The following is a 10,854-nucleotide window of genomic DNA, read 5'->3' on the forward strand; positions in this document are numbered from 1 at the left end:
CCGCTTCCACCATGTTGTGGCGGCGCTCGGTTCCGCCACCGCGGCCCGCGCCTTCAGCCTCCTCGAGCACCCGCCAGCTGCTGACAAATACGACGCGCTGAAGACACTCCTCCTCGACGCTTTCGCCCTCTCACCGGCAGCACGCGCACGGCGCCTGCTCGCTCTGCCCGAGCTCGGCGACACGCGCCCGTCCGAGCGCATGGACTATATGCTCTCGTTGCTCGGTGAGCACTCTCCGGATTTTCTGTTCCGCGAGCTGTTCCTTCGCCAGCTGCCTCACCCGGTACGCCTCGCCCTGGCTGGCACGTTGATCACGGATTCCCGCGCCCTTGCCAGGGAAACCGATAAGATCTCCTCGGCGGGCCAGCACATCGGCGCGGTTACCTGGAGCCCGCCGCCGTCCAAGGCGACGCCCACGACGCCCGAGCGCCCTGCGCGGTTGGAGGCCAAACTGCCGGTGCAACTGGCGGCCGCCACGCCGCACCGCCCGCTTCCAACACGACGGCCGGGGCCTCCACCTGACCGGGCGTGGTGTTATTACCACGCCAGGTTCGGACACAAGGCTCGGACGTGCTGGCCCCCGTGCACTTTCGGCAGGTCGGGAAACGGCCGGGCCGGCGTTCATTCCCAGCCATTAGCGCCGGCCACTCGGGCAACTTGCTGTTTATTCGGGACAAAGCGTCTGGGCGGCGTTTCCTGTGTGACACCGGCGCCCAACTGAGCGTCATACCCGCCTCCGAGCAGGACAGGCGGGACGCCGTTTGCGGCCCCTCTTTGGTCGCTGCTAATGGCTTGGCCATACGCACTTTCGGCCCACGCGTCGTCACCCTCTGCTTCGGCAGCCAGCGTTTTCAATGGACTTTTGTGACCGCCTGCGTCCCCATGGCTTTGCTGGGCGCCGACTTCCTCTGCGCGCACGGGCTGCTGGTCGACGTCAAACGTCGTCGCCTTGTCAACGCCGAGACCTTCAGCTCCCTGGCGTGCACGATGAGCAGCTCCGCGCCGACCGAACTGGCGTGCGCCCTCCCGGCAGCGAACGAGTTCGCTCGCCTGCTCGCGGAATTCCCGGCCCTCACGCGGCCGACGTTTTCGGCCGTCGCGGTGCGGCACGGGATCGAGCACCACATACCCACTACGGGCCCGCCGGTCTACGCCAGGGCCCGCCGCCTCGACCCGGCCAAGCTCGCCGTGGCGAAGGCCGAGTTCGACGCGTTGGAGCACCTCGGCATCGTGCGGCGCTCCGATAGCGCGTGGGCCTCGCCACTGCACATCGTGCCAAAGCCGGGGGGTGGATGGCGCCCGTGTGGTGACTACCGCCGTCTCAACGACGCTACCACCCCCGACCCCGCATATTCAGGACTTTTCCGCCCGTTTGGCGGGACGGGTCATCTTTTCGAAAATTGACCTGATACGGGGCTACCACCAGGTACCTGTCCGGGCGGCCGACATCCCGAAGACGGCCGTCATCATGCCGTTCGGCCTGTTCGAATTTTTGCTGATGCCGTTTGGCCTCAAGAACGCGGCCCAGGCGTTCCAGCGCTTGATGGACGGCGTGCTGCGCGACCTGCCGTTTCTTTTCGTCTATCTGGACGATATCCTCGTCGCCAGCACGTCCCGCGCCGAGCACCTCCTCCACCTCCGAACACTGTTCGGTCGCCTCAGCGAGCACGGCTTAATTGTCAACCCGGTCAAATGCCACTTCGGCGCGACGACCGTTGACTTTTTGGGCCACCGCATCACCAAGACCGGGGCCGTGCCGCTGCCGACCAAGGTCGAGGCCATCACTACGTTCCCGCGTCCCCGTTCCATCAAGGCCCTCCAAGAGTTCCTCGGCATGGTGAATTTTTATCACCGATTCGTGCCCCGCGCTGCTCAGCTCATGCGGCCCCTTTACGAGGCCCTCCGGGGCAAGCCGGCCAAGCATGACATTGTTTGGTCCGCGGCCATGGACGCGGCCTTCGCCAGCGCCAAACGGGCCCTCGCCGACGCAACGCTGCTGGCTCACCTGGTGCTCAACGCGCCCATCGCCCTCACTACGGACGCCTCCAACTACGCGGTGGGCGCCGTCCATGAGCAATGGGTGGACGGGGTTTGGCAGCCACTCGCTTTTTTCAGCCGGCAACTCCGGCCGAACGAGTTAAACTACAGCACGTTCGACCGCGAGCTGCTCGGGCTATTCCTGGCCGTTCGCCATTTCCGACACCTCCTGGAGGGCCGCCCGTTCACGGCTTTCGTCGACCACAAGCCGTTGGTCTACGCAATGGCTAAGGTCACGGAGCCGTGGTCGGCCCGCCAGCAGCGCCACCTCTCCGCCGTGTCGGAGTTCACCACGGACATCCGGCACGTCGCCGGCAAAGACAACGCCGTGGCCGACTGTCTTTCTCGGGCCAGCGCGAACGCGGTCCACCTCGGCGTGGACTTCGCGCTCATGGCGGCCGACCAGACCACCGACGCATCGGTGCAAGCACTCCGTGCGGCGGACACGGGCCTCCGCCTGGCCGACATTCCCTTCGCGGGCACCGTCCTGCTCTGCGACGTCTCCCAGGGCCAGCCTCGCCCCATCGTGCCCGTTTCCTGGCAGCGCCGCATCTTCGCCTCCATCCACGGCCTTTCTCACCCGGGCCGGAAAGCTTCTCAGAAGCTGGTGTCGGCGCGTTTCGTCTGGCACGGCCTTCGACGAAATATCCGCGACTGGGCCAACGCCTGCACGGCCTGCCAGCGGGTCAAGGTCCACCGCCACACCCAGGCCCCGCTGGCACCTTTCGCCGTGCCTGAACGGCGTTTCGACCACGTCCACGTGGACCTGGTGGGTCCCCTGCCCCCCTCGCGGGGGTTCACCCACCTGCTCACCATGGTGGACAGGACCACCAGGTGGCCGGAGGCCGTGCCCCTCGCCTCCACCACCACCGCCGACGTGGCGCAGGCGTTCATCGCCACCTGGGTCGCGCGCTTCGGCGCACCAGCGGACATCTCGTCCGACCACGGCCCACAGTTCACGTCTGAGCTTTGGGGCGCGGTCGCCCGTTCGTTGGGGGTCACGCTGCACCGCACCACGGCCTACCACCCCCAAGCCAACTGGTTGTGCGAGCGGTTTCACCGCTCCATGAAGGCCGCACTCATGGCCGGCCTTCAGGACGACGGTTGGGCCGACCGGCTGCCGTGGGTCCTTTTGGGCCTTCGCCCGGCCCCCAAGGAAGACCTCCAGGCATCCGCCGCCGAGCTCGTCTACGGCCAGCCGCTCCGCATCCCGGGCGATTTCGTGCCCGACGCTACCAGTCCCTGGTCCGCCGCTCGCCAGCGCTCGGACCTCCAGGAGGCCGCCCGACGATTTTCCCCCGTGCCGACGTCCCGCCACGGTGGCCCCCAGTCCTACGTCCCCCCGGCGCTTCGCACAGCGGAGTAAGTCTTTGTGCGTCATGACGCGCACCGGGGGCCACTCCGGCCGCCGTACGACGGGCCCTTCCGGGTCCTGCGACGGGGCGACAAGTCTTTCATCGTCGACTTCGGCGGCCGGCCGGACCGGATTTCTGTGGACCGCCTCAAACCGGCGCACATGGACGTCGACCGACCACCACGGTTGGCCCTTCCTCCGCGGCGAGGCCGCCCCCCGTCCACAGTTTCCCCCGCTCGACCACCCACCACCACGTCGGACCCCTCCCCACGACCCTCCAGGGGTCGCTTCGGCCGGGTCATCCGGACCCCCCTTAAATTGACCCTGCCAGTGCAGGTCGATTCTGGAGGGGTGTGTGTAGCGGTTACCACTGGATGCACACAATCGCCTTGCACCGGCCAGAACACGGCCAGACGCGCCTCTCCCGGGCATGCCCGGACTCACTGTTCCCGGGCACGCCCGAACCTCCCGGGCACGCCCGGTCTCGTCTTTCCCGGGCATGCCCGCTCTCGCCTTTCCAGGGCTCGCCCAGAGTGTCCGGGCATGCCCGCTATCGCCTTTTCAGGGCTCGCCCAGAGCGTCCGGGCATGCCCGCTATCGCCTTTCCAGGGCTCGCCCAGAGCGCCCGGGCACACCCGCTATCGCCTTTCCAGTGCTCGTCCAGAGCGCCCGGGCACGCCCAGCCTCGACTTGCCAGGCCGCAGCCAAACACGCCCGGGCAGGTCCAGACTCGCCTTTCCAAGGCTCGCCCTTGACACCCGGGCATGCCCGGTATAGCTTTTGCCGGGCAAACTTCCCGACATAAATGTGTATATATATTGCTGCCCGATAAACGGGCTTGTCAGAATACCTGAGCTGTTTTGTTTCAATAAAGCAACTCGGACGAATTCCGTCTTTGGTCGCGTCAATTCTTTCGACTCGCGTTGGAGCGCAGTTCCTTCAACGTCATGATGAGAACATCCGCTCTGAATCTGGGAGGTCGGTGGTTCATAAGAAAGAGTTCTTTATTTAAAGACATGTGCTGCTGCCTTGCTTCACGATCAGCATTAAAAAGATAGAATATGGACAAACAAGAGCAAGGGGCGGACAAACAAGAGCAAGGGGCAGACAAACAACGCTGGGAAGGCACGGACAAACGAAGCTTGGAAGGCACGGGCAAAGAAGGCTGGGAAGTGACGGACAAACAAGGTTGGGAAGGCGCGGACAAACAAGGCTGGGAAGGCGCAGACAAACAAGGCTGGGAAGGCGCGGACAAACAAGGCTGGGAAGGCGCGGACAAAAGTCTGGGAAGGCGCGGACAAAAGTCTGGGAAGGCGCAGACAAAAGTCTGGGAAGGCGCGGACAAAAGTCTGGGAAGGCGTGGACAAACAAGGCTGGGATGGCGCGGATAAACAAGGCTGGGAAGGCGCGGATAAACAAGGCTGGGAAAGCGCGGACAAACAAGGATGGGAAGGCACCCACAAACAAGGATGGGAAGGCACGGACAAACAAGGCTGGGAAGGCACAGACAAACAAGGCTGGGAAGGCACGGACAAACAAGGCTGGGAAGGCGCAGACAAACAAGGCTGGGAAGGCACTGACAAACAAGGATGGGAAGGCGCAGACAAAAGTCTGGGAAGGCGTGGACAAAAGTCTGGGAAGGCGCGGATAAACAAGGCTGGGAAGGCGCGGATAAACAAGGCTGGGAAGGCGCGGATAAACAAGGCTGGGAAGGCGCGGATAAACAAGGCTGGGAAGGCGCAGACAAAAGTCTGGGAAGGCGCAGACAAAAGTCTGGGAAAGCGCAGACAAACAAGGCTGGGAAGGCGCAGACAAACAAGGCTGGGAAGGCGTGGACAAACAAGGCTGGGAAGGCGCGGACAAACAAGGCTGGGAAGGCGCGGACAAACAAGGCTGGGAAGGTGCGGACAAACAAGGCTGGGAAGGCGCGGACAAACAAGGCTGGGAAGGCGCGGACAAACAAGGCTGGGAAGGCGCGGACAAACAAGGCTGGGAAGGTGCGGACAAACAAGGCTGTGAAGGTGCGGACAAACAAGGCTGGGTAGGCGCAGACAAACAAGGCTGGGAAGGCACAGACAAACGCTGGGAAGGCACTGACAAACAAGGCTGGGAAGGCACGGAGAAACAAGGCTAGGAATGTACGGACAAACAAGGCTGGGAAGGCACGGACAAACAAGGCTGGGAAGGCACGGACAAACAAGGCTGGGAAGGCACGGACAAACAAGGCTGGGAAGGCACGGACAAACAAGGCTGGGAAGGCACGGACAAACAAGGCTGGGAAGGCACGGGCAAACAAGGCTGGGAAAGCACGGACAAACCACCCAATATCACCCTTGCCAAGAAGCTGATTCGGCAGCACCGACGCTCTGTAGATAAAGCACGGATGGTACAGGTTGTTTTTTTTAGGCGCTCTGGACGAGCAAGCGCCAAGCAGTCCTGCCCCAGTAATGCTAATGGTGTTACACCGCTTTAGAGTTCGTTTGAGGACAAAACGTCGCCATGACAGCCGAATGGGCGAGTGCAAGCAGCAAAAAATAAAAGAGCTAAACTGTTCTTGTAACCCACGAACATCTCGTGTTTAAATGTCACATTTAAATAACGCGCCGGTAACCAGGAAGGTCGGTGAGATTCGAACCTGGAGATTCTTGAGAAACAGACGCGGGAACACTTCTTCAGCTGCAATTTTCCGCGACGGCGTCAGGGAGTCTAAACAAGCAAGAACGAGGAAGTAACCGAACCGGCGGCGGCGCTGGAACGAAACGCCTTTAACCCCGCCCAGGCTCTAGGCCGAAGCAACACGATTTCTTTCCTCAATTTTATCATTCAATTCCCATCATTCGTTACATCTTCATCGTTACTATCTGTTCAATTCTCCATTATTTTACTTCAACACGGCTTTGTAAAATGGAACGCGATCCAATCCACGGTTATACCGGTTTGAATGTGTTCAACCCTGATGATAGTGATAGCTATGCGGAAAATAAAAGAAACCTTCACATTGTGATACAAGCATGAAACTTGCCTGTGATGTTAATATATAGATACTCTTTAAATCCAGTCGATTAGCCAACTCGCAATTCAACATGGCGGCCATTACCTTCAAATTAAGAATTTATCTTAATTACGTAAATTTAAACTTTTAACTACCTCTTATATAGATAATATGTAGGTCTGTGATTTTTTTAATTGATGCTCGTACATCTTAAATTCAATATTAAAAGGTTTATGGCACATTTTAGCAATTTTGGCAGCCATTTTGAAAAGAATGGCCGCCATATTGGAAATAATGGCCGCCATATTGAATTTCGAGTTGGCTAATTGACTGGAGTTAAAGAGTATCTAAAGAAGAACATCACTGCCAACGTCCATGCTTGTATCACAATGTGAACGATTCACACTAATTATGGGTGTTAGCCGACTCGCTTTTAGGAAGGAATGGCACTGCCCATCGAGTGCCGCAAAGATCTTGCAAATAACGCCGATATAAAGGAAGAATTGCCACGTTGCAAAAATCTTTAAAATAACAATAACCATTCCTTTTACACCATGGGGAACATAGGGTTGCCGAGGCAGTTTCATTGGCTAAAAAGTACAATCCTGAATGGGTCGCCAATCCAACACAAGATACTCAGATGGCATATTACCCCAATAAGCTGGTACTCATTTTGCTGACCTCTGAAGGATGACAAGCTGAGTCAACCCACCTGGTGTTATTTTAACGAAAAAACAGGGGCTCAAACTCAACACCCTAAGATCTTAAATCGGCCACCTTACCAACCAACACCAGGCCTCAACGTTGTAAATCCAAATTGGAATTGGACATAAGTGAATAAACAAGCGAATAAAAAAATTGTGATGATATATCGACCGGCAGCAGAGATATGGCATAAATTTGACAACTCGAAGTCCAAATGTTTAATAAGGGCATGTTTAGAATAATTTACAAAATAATCGAAATAAATGAACTCCCCGATGCTCTAGAAACCCCTCTCTTTCATTTGCAGGTTCATCTGGGAGAATGTCCCACGTTGCGTTGTACAGTACCCCCATCCCACTCCGAAGCAGACTTCAGCCGCATCATTCTGCTGATCTGGAGTTGATTAGATGCTGGTCTGGTTCATGGAACGTGTCCTTCAATCCTGTAAAACCTCCACTGTCTTTATACCCGAGAAGGATCCTCTACTAACCAACCTACAGTTGTGGCCAAAAATATTGGCACCCTTAAATTTTTTTCAGATAATGCATAATTTCTTCCAGAAAATTGTTGAAATTAAAAAATATTTTGGTACCCACACATGTATTTCTTTGGTTTGCAGTGGAAGGAAACAAAAAAAGCTGAAAAAATGACGAAACCTTAGCTTATTCCACACAAAAATTCTAAAATATCCCAGACAATATTATTGGCACCTTTTAGAAGTTGTTAGAAATAATTTGCTTTCAAGCAGGTGATTCTCCTTTACTTTGGAATTGAACTCACCTGTGGTGAGTTGCAGGTGCCTGCAATATAAAAATCACTGATTTAACCAGTTTGAATAGAGAAAAGGACGGATTCTGCTGTTTTGTGTCACGATGTGCACCGCAATGAGCATGGAGAAAATAAAGAAAACCAGAGAATTTTTTGAGGAGGTCAGACACAAGATTGTAGCCAAGCATGGACAATCTCAAGGCTGCAAGACCACCTTCGGATACAAGAGAGGACTTGATTGAAGATTGCAGCGAAGGATTGTTCCAATGGTGGAGAAAGCTCCTCTATCAACTGCCAAACAGATTCAAGCTGACCTTCAGACACAAGGTATGACAGTTTCAACTCACACCATCCGTCGCCATCTCAATGGAAGGTAATTCTATGGTAGGAGACACAGGAGGACCCCACTGCTGAGAGAGAGAGAGAGACATAAGAAAGCCTGACTGGAGTTTTCCAAGACACACCTGAACAAGCCAAATCCTTCTGGGAGAATGTCCTGTGGACAGTTGAGACCAAATTAGAGCTTTTTGGAAAATCACATCATCTCTATGTTTACAGAAAACAAAATGAAGCCTTCAAAGAAAAGAACACCTTCCCTACAGTCAAACATGGAGGAGGCGAGTGATGTTTTGGGGTTGCTGTGCTGCCTCTGGCACTGGGTGCCTTGAATGTGTGCATGGCATCATGAAATCAGGATATTACCAAGGCATTTTGGAGCACAATGTTCAACCCAGTGTCAGAAAGCTGAATCAAGTGCTACAACATAACCATGAACAATAGATGACAAAGCGGAATCATCCCCCATCCTGACCAATGATCTTTGTTACATCCTTAAAATGCTTCTTACCCCAACTCTCTTCACTTTCTACCTTTTGATATACACATGATAGAAACAAACTGGAAATGCTGTTGGCATTTCCCCCTTTTCCTGCTGTTCCTTTAGTTATGTTGCGTCCTGGTCCATTCTGTGTTCTAGCTCTTCCACGTACATTGACTACGTATACAAAAAAGTAGTTCCTCATCTGGTCCCTAATTAACATCTTCTTCAACACCCTGTCTGTTTGTCTGTTTGTTTATGAACAGGATATCTCAAAAAGTTGTCGACAGATTAAGACTAAATTTGGTGGAGACGTTGGGTGTGTGATGCAGACGAATTGATTAGATTTTGGTGAAGATCTGAATCTGGATCTGGATCCAATAATTTTTTTTAAGTGATTCTTCACCATTGAATGATAGAGCTAAAACCGATATATATCACGATATCTCAAAGAGTTGTGGTCGGATTCGGGCAAAACTTGGTGGACAGATTGGGTGTGTAGCAAGGACAAATTCATTCGATTTTGGTGAAGATGCGAATCCAAGAGCTTTTTAATCCTTTAAGTGATTCTTCACCATTGAAAGATGGTGCCAAAAACAATATTTAGTACAATATTTCAAAATGTTGTGGAAGAGTTCTGAACAAATGAGGTGGATGAGCGGTTAGGCGACAAGAACAAGCCGATTCCATTTTGGTTCAGGTGCACAGCCGCCGCAGAGTGGCCGCGGCCTATCAGAGGGATACAAAACGTAAACTGTTCAGCCTGGTGGAGGTATGCGCTCCATCGAATGCCGTTCTAGTTACAAATGTTTCATTAATGACTTTGCTAACTTCACTGAGTCACTTCACCGCCTCACCTACAAACAAGTACATGCCATTTGTTTGGAGTGACAACTGCGAGGATGCCTTCCACCCTCAGAACCAAATACTTTCCGACCCTCCCATAATGTCATTCCCCAATCTGGGCGTTGCATTCTTGCTTAACACGGATGCCTTCCAGCATGCGATTGGTCAGTCCTTGCTCAGAAACTAAACTCCAAGGACCAGGTATGTCGTGAGTCATATGCTAACAGCCACAAATGGGAAGTGGTCCACTTTTGGCTGTGAATTGGTCGCAATTGTTTGAACACCTCTGCCACTATCTTGCATGTCATCATCCATTTACCATTGTCACAGACCACAAGCCCTTGGTGGGTTGAAAATGAATGCCCCTCGACAATGACCCCACTGAAAGGCGACCTTGTTGGTCTGGTGAACTTAATGCTTATGACAGGTGCATCATTCACTGGGAGGGATCCAAACACCTCAATGAGGACAAGTATCGACGCCCAGATGACGCCTCTCCTTCGGTCAACACACCACTGTGTAAGCTGCACGGGTGCAAGAAATACCTCAACAGCAACTCAAATACAAGCCACATTGTGGTCTCCTGCAACAACCATCTCTCTCCATAAGACCTTTTCAATGCCTCCAAGTAAGCCTGATACATCATTCATATTTTCTGCTCACAACACTACTCAGGCACATGAGCCAGTGTTGTGTGCCTGCAGGCCTTAACCTGGTGAACATTAAATCTGCTGCCTGGGACCTCTTTGAGCTTCAACACTCTGAACCAGATCTGAAAATTGTATTCCAATAGATGACATTTGGAAGAAAAAAAAAACATTCTTTGGCGACTGCACAATGCCTCACCTTACCTCAGGAAACTGTCGACTCAGTTTGGTTGTCCTACAGTGAGGGATGACCTCCTGTATCGACTGATCTTCCATTCACCCTCTCGAAGTGAGTTGCCGTGAATGGTGATCCCCGAAGTCTTTAATTTCCCAAGTGCTGCAACATATCCATGGACATCCCACATCTGGACATTATGGCTATTCCAGAACATTGCACAAAGCCACTCAATCATTTTATTGGCCTTACATGTCTATTAACATTTCAGACTACTACCAACAATGTCTCACCTGTCAATCACTAAGATCTCCTGTATCTTGGAACCAGGCCACTTTGGTGCCCATTTCACCATCAAGGCCCTTTCAGATCATTCCTGTCGTTTGACAGAGCTTCCCACATCCAGCAAAGGTCAGCACTACATGCTAGTCAAGGATCTTTGCTCCAAGTTTGTCAATCTTTATCCTTTACAAGACCAAACAGCTGATTCAGTGACTCGCTGTAGTTTTGAGC

The 10,854-nt window shown here is 53.9% G+C and overlaps 1 protein-coding gene across 2 annotated transcripts in view; it reads right to left on the bottom strand.

Moving 5' to 3' along the window:
• ANXA7 (annexin A7) overlaps positions 1-6,161 on the bottom strand; it is a 173,003-nt gene extending 166,842 nt beyond the window's left edge. For both annotated transcript variants that reach the window (XR_013623204.1, XM_068113594.2), the window contains exon 1: positions 6,027-6,161. The gene's annotated coding sequence lies outside the window, so the exon portion shown is untranslated. The remainder of the gene's footprint in view (positions 1-6,026) is intronic.
• Positions 6,162-10,854: the final 4,693 nt, after the last annotated feature.

This window comes from Myxine glutinosa, chromosome 4 (assembly GCF_964187855.1).
Source record: "Myxine glutinosa chromosome 4, kmMyxGlut1.1, whole genome shotgun sequence".
In the NCBI taxonomy this organism is placed as follows: Eukaryota; Metazoa; Chordata; class Myxini; order Myxiniformes; family Myxinidae; genus Myxine; species Myxine glutinosa.